The following is a 23,029-nucleotide window of genomic DNA, read 5'->3' as shown; positions in this document are numbered from 1 at the left end:
GCGATTGCATCTCCTCCCCCTTTTATATGCCCCGGATGGGGAGGGGTGCGTTATGCAAATATCGCACGCCAATGTTCATTGGCTTGTTTTAGTCTTCTCGAAGCTGATAGGGGCTCTCTAGCGATATCCCAATTCGTCGGTCACTACTGACGTACGTCTCCGTTACCTCCTTCAGGGAACGAGGGTTACATACGTAACCGAGACGTTTTCTGCTTTTAATGGTACTGATGGGAGATTCAGAGACAGACTGAAGCTGGACGATCAAACTGGATCTCTGACCACCAGAAACATCTCAACTGAACATGCTGGAGTTTATAAACTAGAGATAAATGGAGCGAAACATTTGCTGCGAACATTCAATGTTTCTGTCTATGGTGAGTAGAGATGATCAGTCCTGTCTTTTATATATTCTTATTTTATGAACATCCACATATATATTCCACATATATTTTATTAACTATTTACATGTGAAATCATTTTATATTTTAAGATTATAGACACACTCATTTATCCATATTCCTCTTATTCTCTCATGTTTTTCAGCTCGTCTGCCTGTTCCTGTAATCAGCAGTAACTCTTCACAATGTTCTTCATCATCATCATCATCAAATTGTTCATTGGTGTGTTCAGCTGTGAATGTGAGTCATGTGACTCCCTTCTGGTACAAAGGAAACAGTTTATTGTCCAGCATCAGTGTGTCTGATCTCAGCATCAGTCTCTCTCTACCTCTGGAGGTGGAATATCAGGATAAAAACACCTACAGCTGTGTGCTGAACAATCCCATCAGCAACCAGACTCAACATCTGGACATCACTCAACTCTGTCACACCTCATGTTCAGGTGCGTCAATGCTGATATTAGCATTTATTTACTCACCTGACCTCTGTGTTTTGTCGTAGATCAGACTGACATATTTTTGTCCTTACAGAACCAGACCCAAACTCCACTTCACAACAAGACTCACCCATAAAAGTGCTGATTTCTGCTGCTGCTGGATCTCTGTTGATTGTTGCAGTCATTGGGATCTTCTGCATCTGCAGGAAATGTAAAACAACTGATCAAGAAGGCAAGTGTTACCTACTGCTTTTTTATAATACTGTATTAAACATTTTATAAGTATCTTATAAGTTTAAAGATTCAGCCCTCAGCTGGTGTTCAAATTAACATTTCTGTGAGTGATAATGTTTCATTTGTTGAGCTTCAGTGTAAATTATGAGTTAAGAATATTGTCCTAAATATAAATATAAAGCATACTCTGCTAAGGGCTTTTTACGTATGCGTGAAACCATTATAATGTCAAATTCATGAACGCTATTTAAAAAATTGCAGTATGTTCTGGGTTTGACTTTTGAGTTGTTATTGTGTTCGTTTTTCACTGTTCCCAGTTCAGTCAGTGTGCCAAACTCAAGCCCTGTTGTAAAGATTGATGTACATGCCTGTTTCATTACCCAACGCCATGTGGTTTATTATGCTCAGACTGTGCCACCTGCTCTCAATTCCGATGACTGTCGTATATTGTCCAAGAAGGCCATTTTTAAATGCACTTTCTGTCCCATATTGGGCAATGTTCACGCCCAGTATGAATAGCTCCATAGAGAACACCTGGTACTTTAGCTTCACCTCAGTGCTCTGCCTTGGCCCTCAGGATCTCAGGGCCTCATTTATAAAATGTTGCATAGAAACAGTCCAACATTTGATGTTACGATCATTTTTCAGATGTGTGTACGTGTGATTCATAAAATGAACGTACACACAGATAACAAGCATACGCCTGTCTTTTAGATGTGAAATCTGTAAATCGCAAATGATCTTGAACTTGCACGCAGCTGAAGGGTTTCAGTTCTCCGCATTGTAAACAACAACTAATTAATGTCATTTACATACAGTAGGTGGCCATCCAAAACGGTGTTTCTACCGCCGCGCGTGCCGCCGCCGCCGCGTCGCAAAGTGCATTTGCAGCTTTTGACCGCTGGCGTTTTAACCACATGTTATCCAACAAATGCATCTAAGCACATTTATCTTTATGCAAAATGTCAATTTTCTCACATATTAGGCCTATATTTATCACAAATACATGTTTTATTTATATTTTAAACTCATTTAATAAAACAGTATGGATTTTTGACACGCACATACTTTGTTATTCGTTACCTGCCCTTTATTTTGACAGATAACTACATAGGAAAAATATAGCCTATCTGTTTGGACACTGATTAAGAAATCGTTGCGTGTTTCATGAATTATATCCTTTATTTTAAAACGCGAGTCACTGAATAATTTCGCTCCCATTATTAAGGCACGATTTAGCTAAATCATTGAAACTAAAAAGAATGGACGGATTAATAAAACGTCATAAAAAAACTGCAACTCCTGCAGCCGCATTTAAATGCAGGAGTGTATTCTATTCCTTAAAATATCAAATACAAATTCAGAAACAACACATTCCAGCGCATAGATCGCCTCTTATTTAACACAGACCTACGAATTTATTATCGAATTGAGATATTTCTTTCTTTTTAGGTAAAATTATTCGCTGAGTTTAAGTTCATTTTTGAGACGTTTCAGATTCTCGCAGAGAGCCAGCTAAAAGCTCACCCTGTTTTTTATTTATTTTATTTTATTTTTCACAAGTACAAGGTTTTGTTGTTATTGTGAGCGTACACAAATAAAAGTAGACCATTTGTAGTCTTGCACTAATCTGTAGGCTATCGCCAAAAATGACGGAAGGCCTGTTTTAAGTTGTTTCAGCTGTCATGAGGAGAAAATCCATCAGAACGCGCCGGCGCTTTCATCGGCCAGAGGGATAAAAATGTAACCAATTTAGTTTCATATTTATATTTAAATATTGGGCTATAGCCTAATATAATTTTTTTAAGATGTCACCAATGTTGAAAAGTGAATAGCATGACGGATGCGCAATGTTGGGAGACATGCAGCGGGTCAGACATAAGTTTGACCACTTCATTAAGTTTTGTTTTATAGTAAGTCTTTCTTTAAAGTGAATTTCGTTTTGTAGAAATTGTATCTTAATTTCAATCAGTGTTTCATCAACCAATTGCCTATATTTAATAATTAGGAAGAAAACCAAGAACGTCGGATGTGGAATGGATTGCGTAACAAACGAAACCATGTTTCCACGGCCTTTAAATAAGGCTGAATCACTAGATGTCTTTCTGTTTTTTGCAGTTTGTATCCATTAACACGCTCATAAACATTACAAAAAGAAATGTCACGCCACAATTACGAACAACAAAAAAAAAAAAACGTTGATATCCCAATAATCAAGATTTTGTTATTCAACAAGTGCTAGGCTATTAAGATAAAAAGTTTCTGCTATAGATAGTTTGCGCCTAATCTGACTCTCCACAATGGGCTACACAATATTTTATAGGCCTATTTGTATTTTGACTGCAGTTAAGAGCAAAATGACCAGAACATGTTTAATATTGGAAGTTTAAGATTCTTTATTAAATATTCTTACTTTATGCAAAACATAGGCATCTGTACATTGTACCTCTATAACATCATAACATAAATTATTAAATTATAGTTCAAATGAACCGTACAAACCCAATCTTGTTTTTTGCTATTTATTTAGGCCTATTTATTTATATCAGCAGATCTGTGTTGATTCAGTTCATTTCAATAACTGTTGATGTTGCAAACTGTGGTTAAGCTGTAAAGCAGCTCGAAAGAATTGACCAAGATATGTTACATTATGGCTCCGTATTATTAGAACAATAACTGTACAGAATCTTTACTGCCATCCAATGTTCCTTAAGGACAAAGAAATAAAATAAAAATGTTTAAGAAAAACAAGCAAAAACAACAAACCGATTATGTTCCATTTATATATCAATGTATAATGTTTACATTATCTTGAGTGTATAAAAAGCACTCACCCAACCTAACAGTGCTTGCTCTGCAACACTTGACAAGTTCGAGATAGGGGGAAGGGCGCTTTGTTTAAAATGTTTGTCACCAAAGCCATTATTCCAGAGGGCGGGAGACTCAAAATATTAGCCTAAGCTATGCGCCTGACAGACCTTTTTGCGATCTTGGTGCTTTTTGTTCATTTTAACATCCTGATCTGATCATATGAAATAAGCTGACGAAATACACAATTGTTAGACTCTTGTTATGAGCATTTGCAGTAAGTTTCTTTATTTGTTTGTGTTATGGAGATTTGCAGAAGTTCGAATGGGATCAACCCTCCCCCGCGCGTTGCCAGCGTCTGCTGCTGCCGAGCAGAGTATGTGCGAAGTTTTGACTAGAGCTGGGAGGGATTTTTTAAAAGTCGGAGCGTCGTGTTTTTTTTTTTTTTTTTTTTTTAAATCTGCAAGAAATGTTATGAGTTTGGCATGTGGTAGGAAAAAAAAAAAAGTTTGTACAATAAGCCACTACGCAAATTTGTGCCTAACTAGACCAGCTAAAATATATTGTTCAACCAAAAACATCTTATCAATTATTTAAGTAATAAAGACATGTAATAAAGTAATAAATAAATTTAATTAAAACAGAAAGACGTATATTGATTGAGCCTTATTTAAAGGCCGTGGAAACATGGTTTCGTTTGTTACGCACTTCAATCCATTCCACACCCGACGTTCTTGGTTTTCTTACTAATTATTAAATATAGCCAATTGGTTGATGAAACATTGATTGAAATTAAGATACAATTTCTACAAAACGAAATTCACTTTAAAGAAAAACTTACTAAAAAACAAAACTTAATGAAGTGGTCAAATTATGTCTGACCCGCTGCATTTGTCTCCCAACATTGAACATCTGTCATGCTATTCACTTTTCATAATCAACATAGGTGACATTTAAAAAAAAAAATAATAATAATATTAGGCTATAGCCCAATATTTAAATATAATTATGAAACTAAATTGGCTAGTTTTTTATCCCTCTGGCCGATGAAAGCGCCGACGCGTTCTGATGGATTTTCTCCTCATGACAGCTGAAACAACTTAAAACAGGCCTTCCGTCATTTTTGGCGATAGCCAGATTGATGCAAGACTACAAATGGTCTACTTTTATTTGTGTACGCTCACAATAACAACAAAACCTTGTAGGCTACTTTTGAAAAATAAAATAAAATAAAAAAATAGGGTGCGCTTTCAGCTGGCTTTCTGCGAGAATTTGAAACGTCCCAAAAGTGAACTTAAACTCAGCGAATAATTGTACCTAAAAAGAAAGAAATATCTCAATTCGACAAGATATAGGTCTGTGTTAAATAAGAGGCGATCTATCCGCTGGAATGTGTTGTTTCTGAAATCATGGCCAGTGTTGCTGCTGTTATCAGTTCTCTTGGCGCTCGTGCACACGAGCAGTTTTCACACAGACAATCGAGCGTTTCGTTCTGGTAAAAGCACAAAACAAAATGCACACAACGTGTCCTTGCTCTTGATGTACAATCACTGATGAACACCTTTGGTTTTAATGAGTAAATTAGCCAAAATATTTATTCCTGCCGGTATTTTAGTCTGCAATATCAAAATCACTAAACGTTACATAGCATATATAGCCTAATTATTGCTCTTAATGCGGTCTTCATGCTGGACCGTTCTCATTTCGCTCCGCATATGGAACTTTTTTTTTTTTTGCTAAGAGCAAACCAGAATGAAAATATTACATTTTTAATCCGTGTGTGTGCTCGTAATATATATATATATATATATATATATATATATATATATATATATATATATATATATATATATATATATATATATATATATATATATGCCTAGTAATGACTGTTTTAATGACAACAGCATGCAGTAAGACTTTGTGTAAAGGTCTTTCTTTTAATTTTTGATGCATAGACTGTAGCCAAAGACTATCCCACGTTTTGAAATTAACTCTCACTTTAAATTTTCTAATGGTTTTTAAGGATGTTAAAATGTTATATTAAAATGTTATTGTTGTTTTACTTCGTCCTTTCATCTCCGTTTACAAACCGACATTTTATTATTACAGTCACTTTCCAATCCGTCCCTTTGCGCCACCTGGCGGTAGTTTTTTTACACGCGACTGAATTTCAGTTAACGCAACGGCCCTGCGGCGGCGGTATGCGCGGCGGTAATACCCATTTTGGTTGTCCACCTATATAAGATCACCAGTCATCGTCCAAATCCTTTAATTTAGATTTCCAAAAATCAAGGAATAGTGTGTACGTCTGCTCAAACCCTGACATGGCGCTAAGCACAGTCCATGTCAAACACTTTATTTTATAAAGCGTTGGCATAGATTGAAGCGTACACACGCTCTAAGATCAAATCTGTGCGTATACACACTTTATAAATGAGGCCCCTGGTCTCTTCAGTTCTTCCTGGGTTTCCACCTCTACCACCTTTGCCTCTGTCTGTCGTGCCCCTGGAGTCAATTGGACTCCATATTATCAATTGGACTCCAGGGATTCACCATGGCTACTCCCTCCATTGGCTCTACTGTGCGTTGTGTCCTTCCCTCGCATCCTGAAGGGGTGGAGCTAAGACACGAGGAAAGGAAGTGAGGAAAGGAAACAAGGATGCACAAATAAGAATTAAGAAGCACCCAGTGTTTAAGGTAATTTCCTGGATCCTCCCTCTTCCTGGATTGTCACATCTGTCATCTCTGTGTCCTCCTCCTAAGCATTTTTATTATTTCAGTGGTTGTTCTGTACAACATGTGCATAAGCAGTGCTTCTATTGTGTGTTTCTGCTACTTCTTCAGCTGTGTTTTGATTAAGAGATTCTGTACTCTTTCAGAAGATGCATAATAGCGCCCCCTACCATATAATAATGACAACATGAATTACTGAAATTCTGTCAATGAAGCAGAAGCGTTGTATCATAAATAAGGGAAACATTTTCAATGGTGGGGAGTTATAGGTTGTGATGAACTGATCTCTTTGAGATTAAAACAATAAAACTCAATCTATTATTATCTTTAAACAGTCCAGACTCGTAATGAAGAAATAACTTATGCCGAGACAATGTTCTACATAAGAAATTCACAAAAATTGGTAAGTTTAATGTCTGCATTTAATCTGTGTCGCTTTTGTCTTTGTCTGTATACCTATCAATCACACCACTGCATCACATCAGATATTTATAAAAGCTATAACTATCACATTATTAGTGAAAACTTCACTAGCAATATGTTTAAATAACTGTAAAAAAAGGCTTTAGTCAGTAAAACATGATTAAAAAATTATTAAAACAAAAGAAAACATTAATTCACCAAGACTAATTAACACCAAGTGTGTTGGTATTTCTAGCAATGACAGTCAAACCGGCTGTGTAACACCATGGCGGCATTTACACTGTCCATCTTTGTTGTTACAGCAATCAGATCAGATTTTTCTATAAACATTGCATCATTATTATTTCACACTGAATCTCAGTCAATCTTCTGAAGGCTTTTCTAACATTTAAAATAATATAACTTATGTGATTTTATTTATTTTATTTTTTTTTACAGGAAGTTGAAGAGGAGTCTCATGTTGTGTATACACCTGTTGTACAGAGAAGATGATCAAACTTCAATCTTTTTCTAAGTGCCAAATACAGCTGTGCGTGTGAATCCAAAAAAAAAAAAAAAAAAAAAAAGGACATAGATTTTTCCGTGAGAGGGAACAAGATGCTGCATCTTGACATTGTGATGTTATGCGCACAACCTTGCATGAGCTGGTGTTTGACACACGAAAAAAAAAAAAAAAAAAAACATTTTCTATGGCATATGGCAAGGCAATGTAGCATCACTTTCCCTCTCAGGGAACCAGAGTACATGTGTGATCTGAGACGTTCCCTTTCAAGTGACACTCCATGCTGTGTCATGACATTGCAAAGCTAAGGTTAATGTTAATATCTATATCGCCATACTGCAGACAGGCTTGGTTGTGAATGTAAACTAATTGAGACCATGCTTCATTCTACAAAATGTGGTTCGATCTCTTAGATAAACATCTTCTACATGAAAATTATGTACTGCTGTATGTTTGTGTTCGATATCTTTTCACAAGCTTGTCTCTGAGGTGTGAACAGTGTGTCTGTGTCAAGAGCATGTGGTTTAAGGTGTTTTTTTCCTTCCATTTCTGCCCATAAGATGTTCACGGTCTGATTTCTGCAAAAGAGCTTTACCATGAATGACTAATTCTGGCCTTCAAACATTGTGTTGGATAATGGGGGCCAGTCAAAAACCTGTAGGTAGAAAATCTGACCAACATAATGGTGTCAATGTACAAATACAAACTTGTGACCCAGGTGAAAAAAAAAAAAAAAAAAAACCCTTAATATAATTAATATACTAAGGCCCGGCTTCACACACAGGGCTTAGACTAAGACAGGATTAGGCTTTAGTTCAATTAGGACATTTATAGTAGGTAGCTTTTATAAACGTGCCCTAGAAAGACACATTGCTGGTGTGCATCTTGATACAAAACAATGTTTTGTGCAAGTTGCTTTCAGGTAACAGCTACAATATTCGTTTTAGTCAAAACCCGCCCAATTGCTCCTCAAAACTAGGAGCAAAACTTATTTTGAGACGTCTTGAATATGATCTAAAATGTGCTTTAACATACTATCTCTGTATTAAAAAAGTGTATTTAGTTACCACTTGTAGTACATTTGATCCTATATTTTTTATACACTTTTAAATATACTCATAAATACACTTATGAATTATTTAAAATAAGAACATATAATATACACAAAATTGATTTCTAATATATTGCCCACATATTTTTATACATTAAATAATTAATTTCAAATGTTCTATGTTAATATTCCCTTTATATAATATACTTAACTACATGTTATTGGTATCTTTAAAAAGTACCGTCACGTGAAATAAGGAGGATTCAATATCGAATGCAGCAAATATCAGTTTATTAAGAAAAATAGCAGCAGGAATGATAGCAAGCGTCAGACGTCATGGGTGCAGATGACAAAGTATTTCTTGATAGGGCAGAGACTACAATCTGACAACACAGGGCAAAATGCAGACATTAAATAGCAGCGCTGATGAACCACAGCTGACGCTGATCAGCTCATCAGCAGCAACACACTTAAAGACAGAGTGAACCAGTGAACCGTGACAAGTACACTATTATATTAGTAGCTCTTTTTTCCCCCCACATTAATATATATAAAATTTAGCACATTAAGTACTTTATGCTAAAAGTATACTTACTGTGAAATTGTGAATTTACTCAGGAAGTTGTGATTTCCAAATTACAAAAGTAAGTATAGGAAGACCGGGGATGGTTGTAACATGGTTATTTTTGTAGCATATGCACACGTATCAGGATAATCAATAAACTTCGGAATGTTCAGAATGCCTTTAGCATGCTGGACTGGGTTGTAAAATCTCATCTCGGCTCCGACAGGTCTGCAAAAGATGAGCCCACTTGACAACTTTGCGGCCTGGCCGAAACTAAACAGAGATGTCCACTTCCAGCTCTTGGGACATCAAAGGGTCACTCATGTGGACTACGGGCCAGATCACATTCCAACACACACCACACACACACACAGACACATACAGAAACACACAAACATACATTTTTGACTGTATGTGTAAAATACAACTATGCCAAAATATACCCATCATGTTTTTCGAGCGTATGCATGTTTCCTAGTGTTTAAATGAGTGTATTTGTGCTAGTGTGCATTTTAATGATGGAATTTTGTCTGTAAACCATAACTTCTTTTATATGCCTTTCTGATCTATCGAGTTTGATCTCTCCGTAAAGCTCCGGACTCGAGCTATTCACTGAGATATGTCACATAGCTGACAAATGCATTTTTCTATGTCTTTAATGATACTGTAAAGAAAGTACTCCATCTCGAAATCTGAGCTGATAGTCATAAATTCAGCTAGGAGACCAAACAAAGGAACTTTGCCCGCCAAATAGTGCTGTGCATCTATTGGCCGCTACAATTCGGGAGGTGTGTTAGCTTGGGTTTCCATAAAAACAACGACACACACCTTTTCCTTTGTCTCCCGATTGTCTCTCGACTGCCCTGAACTGCCTCAACTGCCATCACGTGCTCTCCTTCCGGGATGACCATCTCCTTGGACTCTCTCTCTCTTCTTTCTTCTCTGTCATCTTACGCGTCAGTTAAACCTCGTTTGAAAACCCCACCGGAGAAACCCTCTCGGAAAGGACCAACCAAGCCAAGCGCATTGAAACTCTGCTGCACACCGACTTGAACCATATGCAAGTATAAATCTCTCTGAAATTTGTTTAAACTGATTTCTGTGCTGGCTCTCTCTCAAAGGGTTAACTGCCGTAAGTTGCCATTCTTTGACCATTCTTCCTTTCCTGTCTCTACGTTCCCTTTTGTATATATTTGTATATTATGTATTTAGACGTATAACCTATGTATTAGTAGTTTTCATATATTAAATCCATTATATCCATGCTCTTTGTTCTCTTGCTCATTCCACAAAGACCAGGTCACTTTAACGTTTCGATCCTATATCCTTGCTTTACGTTTGGATGCTAGAATAGGAAGTCTTTCTCATGGCCAGAGAACAGACCTTCCTTTTAATAACATTCTGAGGAGCTATAGTTTGCCGGACAAACGAACAGTTTCTCTAAATAATTATTAAACCAGAACTAATCATATATATAATTGATTACAATTCGTTGTAATTAATTCACCATATATGGTTGATTCCCCCTTGGGTCGGTATGTGCATAATAATTCATAAAGCTTTATGAATTATTATATTCATACTCCACCCATAAATTGATTAATAACTGTACAAACCGCTACATTTTGTACCAGCAAACGTTCACTCAAGTCATAACAGATTATGTTTGTGAATACTCGCCATTACACAGATTCTGTTGCAAAATATCTGTTGTGTGTATATTGGCATTGCATGCTTTCTGAGAGACGGGTGTCTCTCGGAAGTGTTAGTGAACGTGATCATTTTGTTTTAATCAGCATGGGTTTGAAAATCACATTGGTTCAGATGCATGTCATTCAGAATTCACTATGAATATTCACAAAGCTAGAATGCTGTGCTTTGCAATGATAGGCCTACAACTTGAGGTAAGAAGCAGCAGTCGTCTAGAAGCGAGCTGAAAAAAGGTACTTTTTTTGCCTGTAGCTCAAAATTAACCTGAGTGCATTCTGACTCATTTTGCCAGCACAGGTCACATTTTTATAGCCTCAACAGGATTTAGAGGCATCATATTATGACTTGATAGGATTTAAAGATGTTTTCTCAAAGAACAAAATAGAAGACCAACCATGGATTCTAGTCAAATGAAGGCAAAAATTTCCATCACACATTTCCATAATGTTGAAAAATACAACAGTTGAAAAATACAACACATCAAAAAACAAAAAAAACAAAAAAAAAAACAAAAAAAAAAAAACACCATGAATGGAGAAATTGTCTGCAACACATGATGTTAAGTATTAAAGGGATAGTTCACCCAAAAATGAAAATTATCCCATGATTTACTCACCCTCAAGTCATAGGTGTATATGACTATCTTCTTTCAGACAAACACAATCAGAGTTATATTTAAACATATCCTTAGTTCTCCAAGGTTTATAATGGTTGTGAATGGCAGCCCATATTCCGAAGACAGAAAGAAAACATCCATCCATCAAAAAAAAAAGAAAAAAAAAGAAGAATATGTAGCGAAAATTAACTCAAAAGGGAAATATTAATAATTATTCATAACTCATTATGATTATTAATTATGATTAATTATGAATATGCAAATCCGTTAATCAGATTAACTGGACGTAGCTACATTAAAATTAACATTACAATCAGTTAACCTGTTCGTCCAGTGAACGCTCAGTGTTGATTGTTTATTAATTCTAAGAAATGTCAATTTCCAAGTTATGGAAAAATAATATTTCTTATTGTACTGTACTACTCACGTAGTCCGGATCTATCACTTAAGAGGCAATTCATTAGCAGACGGAGTCAGAACCAAATGTGTATTGTGCACAATCTTTATTAACTAACTCACAAACACATAACTAAACTAACAAACACATAACATAACATACATAAAGGGTCACACACACACACACACACACGCAAGTCAGAATGAGTAATGATAGTGTTGAACCGGAAGAGATGCTGTTACTAGAGCTACATGAAATGTCAAAGGCAATCTGGAAAGGACTCATCAGTTTCTTTAGCAATAGCAAAGGTAAAGTCTTTACAAATCAATACTAAATCGCTGTTTAGCATTAAAATGTACGATACTTGCAAGATGCCTTTAGGCTGAAAAGCGTCGGATCTGCAGGTTGAGGATAACTCTTGAAGTTATCATCTGAAGTTGTTGCCAGTCTGTTGGGTGATGAGCACATGGCTGGGTGTTGTAGGCCAGGGGCCTACCAGCCTTGCGGCCGGGCCTAGAGAGGCCGGCCGCAAGGAGATTTGTTCGGTCCAGAAGCAAGGAAGAAGAAGAGAGGGAGTGGCACTGTTCGCTGGTTTTTAACCTCTGGTCAAAGTCACACCTCTCAGTTGTTGACCGGACCAATGAAGATGTTGTAATTCTGGGTGGCAACACCCCTCCTGTCAGGGCTTTTACAACCCAGAAAGATTAACAAGCTGAGTTCTTGAATCAGAACTATTAAATATTCTTTTAATACTGATGTGTTGCACAGGTATGGATGTACCGCATACACAAACATTTAAATCTTCCCGCTACGAACGTATAGACACTAAACATGGCATGATTGAAGTTTACCGTGCAGGTCATAACATTTAACAATCATCAAACATGTAAATACAATGAGTACAATACAACATCAGTAATAATGGATACCATTTCCTGAGAAGGAATCATTTATAGCACAGTCTGTCTATACATTAATGCCATAGAGTCTGTGTTCTGTGTGGAAAATGCAGGGAAGATGCAGATTTTCTGTGTCTCTACTCTGTTCTCCATGCGGCAACCACATTCCTCAGCGCAATAAACTTGTAACTGAAAACTTCCCGGGGGATGGGGACAGACTCCAGAGTGAGCTTAAAACTATTGGTTAACTAACCAATAATTGTGTCTGATTTGCCTCAGTCATTACAAATCTATATGACTCCAGTGGGTTAATAAAGGACTTTTGAAGCGAAGGGATGTGTTTTTGTAAGAAAATATCCTTATTTAAAACTTTTTAAATTCCAGGGAAGCAAACAGGTAAGGGGGAAAAAGGTGAGAACATTGTGTGGGGTGGGGGCATGCTGCACATAGAGTTTTGATTTACATGCTCATTTATATATATATATATATATATATATATATATATATATATATATATATATATATATATATATATATATATATGCGCAAAAAATTAACATGTTGCAACATATTACCAAAATCAAAACAAAACACCGGTCATGAATTAGAAGTCTAAAACTAAATTTTTTAAAGAGAAATGTCTGAGGATTTCAATAAAAGAGGAGCTTGAGTTTGTTGCACAGCCCTATTTGTTTGAACCATAAGAACCCTAAGCTTAAGATACTCCATCACGGGTTACTCTTGTGGCGCAAGTCAACTTACACATTCTGAGTGTGGTTGTCTGCCGTCATCCCTTTGCTTAAGAAGGCTTTATTAACCCCCTGGAGTCATATCAACTAATTTTTTTTTATTTTTTTTTGCCTTCAAAATCTGGGCAGCCATTCACAACCATCATAAACTTTGGAAGACTAAGAATATTTTTAATTATATCTCTGTGTTCATGTGAAAGAAGAGGGTGAGTAAATCATGGGATAATTTTCATTTTTGGGTGAACTGTCCCTTTAATCACCACACTGCATGCTGCATGGGTCAGGGCAGGAGTGCAAAACTTAGCTTACAGGCCAAGTAACTGATACAAGTTACATATAGCATTAGATGCCATTTACATTGAAAATACAACATTGTTAAAAAAAAAGTAATAAAAACACCTGGAAAAACTGATCAGGAGAGCATGTATGTGGAATTTCCCAGAGAAACAAGGCATTAGAGGTTTTGTTCCTATTAGTGAGTGAAACTGATCAGCAGCACTTCATACACATCGAGACGAGACGAGACAAGATTTTTACACACTATTTTTAAGAAATCCTCATTGGTGAAATACATGACTAGAAGAAATATTCTGCAGGTGTATTTGAAATGTTTTAACTAATCATCTTGTAATGAATGTCATTTCAGTTCTACTTTCTGAGTATGAATTATCATATGCAGTAAAAGACAACAATACTCAAGTACTGTAAAAGGTTTTGCCACTAACTCAACTGACTGACTTCTCTTCTGTATGATTTCAGTCTCTTTAGACCTTACTGTACATGATTTATGAGCTTCTACAACTTTTGACCTCCTAACTGAACTCCTTTCCACAAACTGATCATAGAAATAAAAGCAGTATAAATAAAAAATGGTAACTGTAGCATATGCACACTTATCAGGACAGTCAATAAAATCTGGAATCTTCAGGATGCTTCTCGCATGCTGGACTGTGTTGTAATCTGACCTTGGCTCCGGCCGGTCCAGAGAAAAACAGACACTCTGACATTTACGTTACCCTCCGAGGTAAAACAGAGGGCCCAATTTCCTAGCTCTCGGGACATGAAAGGGCCCCCCCATGGGGGCTACGGGCCAGATTGGCATTCCAACACACACCACACACACAGAGACACACACAAAAACACACAAACATACATTATTGACTGTATATGTAAAATACAACTATGCCAAAATGTACCCATCATGTATATCAAGTGCATGTATGCTTCCTAGTGTTTAGAATTAGTTTAAATGAGTGTATTTGTGCTAGTGTTAGTTTTAATGATGGAATTTGTCTGTAAACCATAACTTCTGTTATATGCCTTTCTGATCTATCGAGTTTGATCTCGTTTTAAAGCTGTGGCTACTGCTCATTCACTGAGATGTCACATAGCTGACAAATGCATTTTTCTATATGTTTAATGATACTGTGAAGAAAGTACTCCATCTCGAAATCCGATCTGATAGTCATAAATTCAGCTAGGAGACAAGACAAAGAAAGCTTGCCCGCCAACTTTGCACCAATGTCATTGGCTATTCCACCTCAAGGAGGTGTGTCGGCTTATCTGTCATAAAAGAGGAACACCAGGATTCTGTGTGTTCTCCCGACTGCCCTGAATCATCCATCGCCCACTCACGCACGTCTCTCCTGGACGTCACGGCGACCGCGCTACCATCGCGCCAGTCTCTTTGGGACCACCATTTCTCCGGCGAAACTAACTTTCACGTCCTCAGTTCAAACCCTCCCGTGGAAACAGAAGAAGCCAATGACCTGCAGCAGCACTGAACTGAAACCCAGCAAGCAAACTGACGCAAGTACTGTTTCTGAATCTTAGATAATTAAACTGATTTCTGTGCTGGCTTTCAAGGACTGTTAGGTTTTGCTACTTGCCTTCTCTCTTTCCTTTCCTACTTTCACTCTTGTATATATGTGTATATCTTAATGTATAGCCGTATAACCTCTGTAGTCGTAGTTTGCATATATTAAACACATTATTCATGCTCGATTGTTCTTTTTGCTCATTTCAACCAAAACCAGGTCACTTTAACGTTCTTCGATCGCTTTAGGCTTTGATGCTACAATAGGAATTGTTCTCGTGGCCAGAGAACAACTCTGCTTATAACATTCTAGGAGGAGCTAGGTTTGCTGGACAAATGTAGTTTCTCTAAATCATTATTAAACAAGGACTAAGCATATATGTGATTGATTATAATTTGTTGTAATTAATTCACAATATATGTTTAATTCCCCCTTGGGTTGATATATGCGTCATAATTGATCATAAAGCTTTATGATTTATTATAATTCATATATATATATATATATATATATATATATATATATATATATATATATATATATATATATATATATATATATATATATATATATATATATATATATATATATATATATATATATATATATATATATATAACCCATAAATTGATTAATAACTGTACAAACGCTAAATAACACTTTACAATAAGGTCTCATTTATTAACATTAATGTATTAACCAACATCAACTAACAATGAGCAACATATTTGCTACAGTATTTATTAATCTTTGTTTATGTTAGTTAATAAAAAAATAGTCATTCATTTAGTCATTCATTTGATAGTTCACAGTGCATTAACTAATGTTAACAAATGAAACCTTACTGTTTGTGCTTAATAAGATTAAGAGAAAACTCTTATTCATTTTTATGGTAACGCTTTACAAGTTGAAACCATAATCGCACTCTCTCAATATTCAAAGTGCAAATAAGACCAAATTTTTCTTTGATACAGAGCTAAGAGATGGTTACAACTACACTGCCCAGCCTAAAATAGCTTTCATATTGAGAGATATTTGCATTCATCAGGGAGCCAATCTCAAAATGCGGGGTATTGAGATCGCGTTTGAATGCGCGCTCGCGTTTACTTTCACTTTCACGATCGCGCGTACTCTTTAAATATGGAGCGGCGGTGACCGTTATCCAACTGAATTAAATGTTTTTTATTTAAATACAAAGCAAAACGACAGTGGAGGCGTAATGTAAACGTAGTGGTGGCATATTCTTTCCTAATTATCCTAACACTCTAGCTGTGTCCGAAACCACTCACTCGTTCACTCATTCACTAATCCCTATATAGTGTATGGCATTTGAGTGCACTATATCTGTATGGAGTGAACGAAATGAAGTGAGTGAATTCGGACGCTTACATACACTGTGCGTCGGAGATATCTGTCTCAGAAACGGCTTGACACGCGATAAAACTATTTTATCCTTATGTTATTTACATTTTAAAACAATGTTAATAACAATAACAATCATAATTACTTAATTTTGTAATCATACATGCCTCTGTGCCAGCTTTGTAGTTTAATCGATTGTATAATTTTTTTTGTCATGCTTAATGTGTTCATAATCATTTAATACTATAAAATACTGCAAACAAAAATAAACACATTAACAAGTGTACATAATTTCATGTATTTATCCTTTTTAATAAAGTTGTTAGAAACTCTCACGCTCACAGATTACATGGTCTTTGAGCGCCCTCAGGCGACCGTTATGATTTGAATACGCTACCTATGATTAACAATTTTTTTTAAATCATCCACTAAATTATCATCTTTTAAAGTTTAATGAGTTAACAGTGCCATAAATTAATAAAACACATTGCTGTTAGTAAAACACATTAAATTGATTTAATGCCTACATAATATTTTAATACATTTTTAATGGGTAACATTCACCAACGTTTTCTTGCTACAGATCAGACATTCTGAATATTGACTTTTAAAGTGCAAATTTTTAAAAACATTTGACACACACAGACATCAAGAATCAGCATATGAATCTCAACAATGGTGACATGCTTCATGCTGCAATGCATGCAGGGAGTCATGAGTTGTATACTATGGTGGCTCCCAGCATGCATTGCGGCATGAAGCATGTCACCATTGTTGAGATTCATATGCTGATTCTTGATGCTATCTGGGCAAGTAATTCACCTAATTTTTGTTTTTGGTATTGGTTAGGGTTGACAAATTTGAGGATTCAAATTTTCCATATTCTTATTTTCCATTTCAATTAAGACTTTAAAATAATTAGTAATGTTGCATGGTGTCTGCACCAATAGGCTCATGGGTAGTGTGTTGAAATATAGAACTACTGAACTTCAGGTGACCCAAATTTGAGTCCTAGCTAGCAGACCTTTCCTGACCCTGTCCTCTCTCCCACTTTGCTTCCCATCTACTTGCTGTCCTCTCATAATAAAAGGCAAAAAACACAACAATTACATTTTGAAGAAAAAACAAAGTTACACTGAGGTCTCACTGGCAGCTTCAGGCTCAATCTCAGTATGATTAGGGGACAACCCATTAGTTGTGTTTGTCAGTATCCTCTACTCAGTCTGATTATAGGACGTCTCGTTGGCATCATCCACGAGTGAAATCTCGTTCTGATTAGGGCACAATTCTTTAACACCATTTGCCTGCAAGAAAACAGATTTACAGAAGGTAAAAAATTAGGTTACAAAATTAGCCCTAAAAATAAGCTGAACCTGATCAAATTATTTGGTCTCTATGACTTTTGTCAATACTTGACCAAAACTGGATTATGTTTGCATGAAAGTGTCTGAAGCATTATAATACACATATCACATTCAGAAAGAATTTGAATGGGGGGTCAGTTAGAATATTCTCATGCTTGAAAGGGTTAATACAAGTTATTACAAATAATGCAGTGACGTACAGAAGCATGCGTGAGTCCATTATATTGATGCGCAAACAAATCATGTATGGTATGAGCGCTCGTGACGCACTGATAGCACATTGTATTTATGCACAGACACATTTCAGTACACATTTCACACACATTATTCACACACACAGGATAATGTTTGGATTTGTCCTGTGTGTGTTGCTGTGTACTTTAGTATATATGCAGGTCAGGGTGGTTGGTTTAGGTTTTTTGGCATCTCCATGTGATCCTGTTCAGTATCGCAACTTGACTTGTCTAAGATGTAAACAAGCTATTTGCTGTTGCACACACTATACACTGTGAATTCTGAAACTTGTTTTTGCTGTGATTTTTTATATATATATATATATTATATATATATATATATATATATATATATATATATATATATATATATATATATATATATGTGTGTATATATATATATATATATGTTTTGCTAGGTGATAAAAAAAAACAAAGTTTTATTACACAGTTGTATTACACCCGAAACCTAGAGCAATATAATTATATCATTCCAGTTACATAATACGAAATGTGTCCATGCTCTGCGGAAGAGTCAGTTATTGTTTTATGTTTCATATGTAATGATTTCTGAATCAAATCAAGTAAAACAAACATGTTGCCAGCTTGCAGATCTAAATGTTTTTTATACTCTATAATACAAATTTAGTGCACATAGTTTCTTACATGATCATTATGCTGCATCCCTGCATCCTGAAAAACAGTAACAAACACAATTAAACACATTGGTTATTTAGAATAATATTTTTAAAAGGTCTTTAAAACACAATTTCCATCTTGTTACTTCAGTGTTACGTAATATAGCAATGGTCAAATCGTGAGAACTATTTGATCATTTCAGATCGTTCTTCTGAACCAGTTCACAAAATTGGACTGAATTGTCTGAAACAGTGTGCAGCTCAAGTCAGTGCTGATGCAGGTTTACTTAATCAAAACTCACTTTTCAGATGTGTCACTCAGACTCAATAACTGTCTATAGCTATAGCTGTGCCACAGTTCAAAGGCTGTGTCCTCTAAAGGGCGCATTGCGTCACCAAAGTGCAACGAAGGCTGTCCCAATTCAAAGACTCCTTCAAATGCGGCCTCCAAATCCGCCCTTCATTTCTCGTGAAAAGGATACCACAGATGGATCCTTTGCAGCCTTACCTATCCCAGAATTCATTGCACGCCTGTGACGACAGGATTTATTTGAGAGAGATTGCCCAATCACACTGTTAAAGGGTTCTATATACTTGAATAATCTGATGTATGTAATGCTAAAATTTAAATTTGAAAGTTAAAATGTTGATTCATATCATGAGTTTATATAGTTTAAACTTTTAATTATGTACATAAATGGACCATGGTGAACATACACTATATTGCCAAAAAAAGGGTCGCCAGGAGAACAGTACTTGCCTGACTGCATTGTGCCAAGTGTAAAGTTTGGTGTGGGGGGGGGGGGGGGATTATGGTGTGGGGATGTTTTTCAGGGGTTGGGCTTGGCCCCTTAGTTCCAGTGAAAGGAACTCTTAATTCTTCAGCATACAAAGACATTTTGGACAATTTCATGCTTTGTGGGAACAGTTTGGGGATGGCCCCTTCCTGTTCCAACATGACTGCGCACCAGTGCACAAAACATGGTCCATGATGACATGGATGAGTGAGTCTGGTGTGGAGGAGCTTGACTGGCCTGCACAGAGTCCTGACCTCAACCCGACAGAACACCTTTGGGATGAATTAGAGCGGAGACTGTGAGCCAGGTCTTCTCGCCAACATCACTGCCTGACCTCACAAATGTGCTTCTTGAAGAATGATCAAAAATTCCCATAAACACACTCCTAAACCTTGTGGAAAGCCTTCCCAGAAGAGTTGAGGCTGCAAAGGGTGGGCCAACTCCATATTATACACACACACTGTGTGGCTACGTGCTTACGATTCATTAACAGCATTGCCCCAGCAACAGCAACAGCTACAGAAAAAAAAGAAGCAAATGTATCGCTGCAATTCACAGAAACAGCTGGACTCCAGGCAGAGAAACATGGATTTACAATTACCATTTTGTCAAAATGTTGGATTTTGCAGTAAAATCATACCCTATATATTGTATTGTTATATATTGTGTTGCCAACTCAATTAAATATTTACCATCTTATATTCTGCATAATTGGGTGTTTTAAAAAGTCTTTTCTGGTTGGTTTTAATGCAGTTAAAACTGCCCAAACAAAATCTCATATTAAAAAGTCAAGGGTCAAGAGCTCAACTAAAACAAACCCTGACCTCGATGATGGTAACTTAAAAATTGTGATTTTTCTCCTTTGGTGATTCTGCTTGTTATCATCAGGTGTCTTCAATAATGCTCAATCATCACTCAATTAATCACTTAATTATCTCATTAATGCTTCAGTGGGTGGAATAAAAATATGGCAGGACTTTTACTCTTTGACCCCTGGATTACCCACCTCTGCCAGCATGTCACAAAGGGTATTCTGGTTTGAGCTCGTGCTCAGCTCGCTTAACAGACACACACACAGAGCATCGTTCATTATTATCAGTTTAAAATTATATTTGTGTATGACTAACCACAGCACACACCAGAGAAAAAAACTTTGCAGGTCCTATGGCTACGAGAGAGTCTACTCAGATGAAAACCGCTTCAGTGAGCTCAATTATAGTAACGTGGCATTTTTTTTTTGCCAGTAACGGTAATGGCGTTGTAACGGGAGAAAAAGTAATTTGTTTGATTACTCGTTACTGAAAAAAGTAACGGCGTTAGTAACCCATCACTAACGCCTTCATTCCCATCACTGCTCTTGAAGCAGATGAGCTACAGAAGCAGAAGAAACACTGGTGCCACTCCTGTCAGCTGAGAACAAGAAACTGAGGCTACAATTCACATGGGCTCACCAAAAACAGACAATAGAAGATTGGAAAAACTTTGTCTGTTTGGATGAGTCTGGATTTCTGTTGTGAGATTCAGATGGAAGGGTCAGAACTTGGCATCAACAACATGAAAGGATGGATCCATCCTGTTTTGCCTCAATGATTCAGGTTTCTGCTGGTGTAATGGTTTTATATATTTTCTTGACACACTTTGGGCCCCTTAGAACCAACTATGTGTTGTTTAAACACCACAGCCTACCTGAGTACTGTTGCAGACCATGTCCACTCTCCATGTCACAAAACTCAAATCATCTCATACTGATTTTTTGAACATGACATTGAGTTCACTATACTGAAATGGCCTCCAGTCACCAGATCTGAATCCAATACAGCAGCTTTAGAATGTGCTGGAACGGGAGATTCACATCATGGATGTGCAGCCGACAGATCTGCAGCAACTGCTTGATGTGATCAGGTCAATATGGAGCAAAATCTCTGAGGATTATTTCCAGCACCTTGTTGAATCTATGCCATGAAAAATTAAGGCAATTCTGAAGTCAAAATTGAGTCCAACTTGGTACTAGCAAGATGTACCTAATAAAGTGGCCAGACAGTGTACATAATTACTATAGTAACCATTATATTGAAATTATATAAAAATAATTGTAGTGATAGATGCCCCTTTCTCACATTTGAGCCCCTGCCCCCTCTCTGAACATCCCTGATCAGGGGCACAAAAAACTTGATCAGTACATCCCTAGTATTGAGGTTCTGGTTACTGAAACAAGCACTATGAAAGAACCAGTTTGCAGAAAAGAATCAAACTTCTCATCACTACTGTGATTCTTACCTTTTCTTCTTATTTGACGCTTGCAGCAAAAAATCACAACAGCCGCCACAAGCAGTAAGACACCAACAGCTATTCCTGCTGCAGCACCTGAAGACAGACCTGAATCTGGAACAGATAAAGACAGAGTCATTATAATTTATAGAGTGACTGATAATCATTTTTACTAATGTCTCCTCAGAGGTGGGTAATCCAGGGGTCAAAGAGTAAAAGTCCTGCCATATTTTTATTCTACCCACTGAAGCATTAATGAGATAAATAAGTGATTAATTGAGTGATGATTGAGCATTATTGAAGACACCTGATGATAACAAGCAGAATCACCAAAGGAGAAAATCACAATTTTAAAGATACCATCATCGAGGTCAGGGTTTGTTTTAGTTGAGCTCTTGACCCTTGACTTTTTAATATGAGATTTTTGTTTGGACAGTTTTAACTGTATTAAAACCAACCAGAAAAGCAAAGTTAAAAGATGATTAGGTATTGTTGGTTATGTTTTTACATTATTATTTGATCTGAATCACTGAACTTATTTAGAGCCCAATCTCTGAGTTAGATTTACATTATTGATTACAGCAGCACTGTGATTCTACAGCACAAGATCAACTTTATCAATACAATTTTTTTTTTTTAGAGTTCTGATTTAAAAAAAAAAAAAAAAGCTCATTTAAACACACAGACATCAAGAATCATCCTGTGAATCTCAACAGTGGTGAGAATAATAAAGCATGTTGCAATGCATTCTGGGAGCCACCAATCAAAATTCATCCATGCCTCCCATCATGCATTGCTGCATGAATAAATTATGAGCTGTATTGTCTTAGTAATTTTCTTTATTCTCACTATTAAAATTTTGCTGTTTTTCTGTGACTTTTTAGTAGCTTGTTTTCTAATGTTCAGAGTTGATCTGTTGATCAGAATATTTGCTTGTCACCGTTGTTGAGATTCACAGGCTGATTCTTGATGTATGTGTGTGCCAAAAACATATATATATATATATATATATATATTTATTTTTGT

The 23,029-nt window shown here is 36.4% G+C and overlaps 1 long non-coding RNA gene across 1 annotated transcript; it reads right to left on the bottom strand.

Moving 5' to 3' along the window:
• Positions 1 to 16,837: 16,837 nt before the first annotated feature.
• Positions 16,838 to 22,118, bottom strand: LOC125255918. The gene is made up of 3 exons (XR_007182029.1): positions 22,013 to 22,118; positions 18,967 to 18,993; positions 16,838 to 18,007 (listed from the first exon to the last, which is right to left on the bottom strand). It is a non-coding gene; the product is annotated as an uncharacterized LOC125255918 (long non-coding RNA).
• Between the last annotated feature and the right edge of the window lie 911 nt (positions 22,119 to 23,029).

This window comes from Megalobrama amblycephala, linkage group LG20 (genome assembly GCF_018812025.1).
Source record: "Megalobrama amblycephala isolate DHTTF-2021 linkage group LG20, ASM1881202v1, whole genome shotgun sequence".
Taxonomy (NCBI): domain Eukaryota; kingdom Metazoa; phylum Chordata; class Actinopteri; order Cypriniformes; family Xenocyprididae; genus Megalobrama; species Megalobrama amblycephala.
This window is presented reverse-complemented; position numbering and strand designations above follow the sequence as displayed.